Consider the following 2,464-nt stretch of genomic DNA (forward strand, 5'->3'; position numbering starts at 1 on the left):
TCGTTCATCATTATTCATCTCTGACTTATCCCATCGATAACGTAGTTTAAGGAACGCATAGTTTAAATATTTTTATAATCGCAAAAAACGGCACTAGAACTGCGCTCAAGATTCGTTCTTATTTCGAAGAAGAATATAGAAAAAGAAAAAGAAACGAATCTTTGATTTGTCCCTTTCCTTTTTCATCATTATTCATCTCCATAGTTATCCCATCGATAATGTAGTTTAAGGAACGCGTTAAATATTTTTACAATCGCAAAAAACTGACTAGAACTGCGCTTAAGATTCGTTCTTATTTAGAAAAAGAAAAAGAAAAAGAATCTTCCATCGAATAAATCGAAAATTTTTTTAATTTTCTTTTTTTTTTCTTACTAAACATCGTACATTTTAATCTTTCTTCGATGATAACATCTTTAATTCAAAGCCATTCAATTATCCATTATCCATTATAATTGTTTCGATTATTTTCTTATTTAATGTTATCGCACTGCTGTGTCATTTCCCCCGTGTTTTCACGTGCCGTTAAAACATTTTAGAAGAAAATGTGCGATTTCGTGATTCCATGTTTTTCCACGCGATGCATGCAACAGTGAGCGAGAGAGAGAGAGAGAGAGAGAGAGAGAAAGAGAGAGAGAGAGAGATTTAATTCTGGTAATTATCGATCTGTCTTATCATGTTTTCCCGTGTCATCTCCACTTACGTTCGAGAAGGCAGTTTGTTGTCACGAAACACGAACAACGAGCTTTTTAAAAAGCTATTTTAAACAAAATATTATCTTGTTATTCGTTTCCTCGAATCTCTTCTCTATTAACTTTTCGATGATTATTGGACATTAAGAATAGTTTTTTCCGCTTTTCTTTTTCTTTTTCTTTTTTTTTTTTAGATAATTTTACACACAAACGATAGAAGAAGAAGAAAAAAATAATTAAATAATACTCCGTTATACACGTATATATCCAATCATTTACTCGAAACATTCTTATACTCGCGGAACGAGAGTATATATATATATATAGCTATAATTATTATTTGCAGAGTGGCGGTTCATCCTGTGCATCAACTCAACACGTTGTTGCGAACGGAAACTAGTCTTTTCATTTTTCTCGCGCCCTTTCGTGCGCGCACACTTTCTTCTTATTCGCCGATCGAGAAATAATATCGAGTAAAAACGATCCTCTTGGAATCCCGAATACCCTGAATTTGCGCGCGATAAGGTGGTAAAGAAAAAAAAAAAAGGGCGTACACTCGACGATTATATTTAACTGCTGCCTTCATTGTACCGACTTTTGCGCATAAGTACACCTAATATCAATGTACGTAAGATACGACGCGATGTATATATATATATATGTATGTGTGTGTGTGTGTATCCACAGATTGTCGCGTATATAGAAACGAGTATAGAAACGAGAGGCTTTTCAAAGCAATTTTCTATGAAAATATTATTAAGGTAGATTCGATATTTTCGTTCGAGAGTTATATCTATCTTATTATGAAAATTACAAAGCGTCTAATTTAAGTTAAAGGAATGACTAAGAGATAAAGATCGAACATTCAGCTATATATATATATAAATATCATTAGCAGTAATGTATATATATATATACATTACTGCTAATGATATTTTCACGTGGAAAAATGGTCGATAAAAAGATACATTAAAATAAGATAATCGGTCGAATATTTGATTTTTAATTTCAACGGAAAGATATATCGTCTCTTCGAATTCGAAGACGTAATATAATATCTTTTCGTTTCGCTATTGGAATATATATATATATCGTCTCCGTAAATTCGAAGACGTAATATAATCGTATTCTCGATCTTTTCGTTTCGCTATTGAAATATATATATATATCTCGTCTCTTCGAATTCGAAAGATCAGAAAACATAATATAATCGTATTCTCGATTTTTTCGTTTTGTTATTAGAATATATATATCGTCTCTTCGAATTCGAAGACGTAATACAATCGTATTCTTGATCTTTTCGTTTCGCTATTGAAATATATATCGTCTCGAATTCGAAAGAAGACATAATATAATATATTCTTGATTTTTTTGTTTCGCTATTGAAATATATATATATATATATCGTCTCTTCGAATTCGAAGACGTAATATAATCGTATTCTCGATTTTTTTATTTCGCTATTGGAATATATATATACATATCATCTCGAATTCGAAAGAAGACATAATATAATCGTATTCTTGATTTTTTTGTTTCGCTATTGAAATATATATATATATATCGTCTCCTCGAATTCGAAAGATCAGAAAACATAATATAATCGTATTCTCGATTTTTTCGTTTTGCTATTGGAATATATATATATCGTCTCGAATTCAAAAGAAGACATAATATAATCGTATTCTCGATCTTTTTGTTTCGCTATTGAAATATATATATATATCGTCTCTTCGAATTCGAAGACGTAATATAATCGTATTCTCGATTTTTTT

This window comes from Apis dorsata, unplaced genomic scaffold (genome assembly GCF_000469605.1).
Source record: "Apis dorsata unplaced genomic scaffold, Apis dorsata 1.3 scaffold_41, whole genome shotgun sequence".
NCBI lineage: Eukaryota > Metazoa > Arthropoda > Insecta > Hymenoptera > Apidae > Apis > Apis dorsata.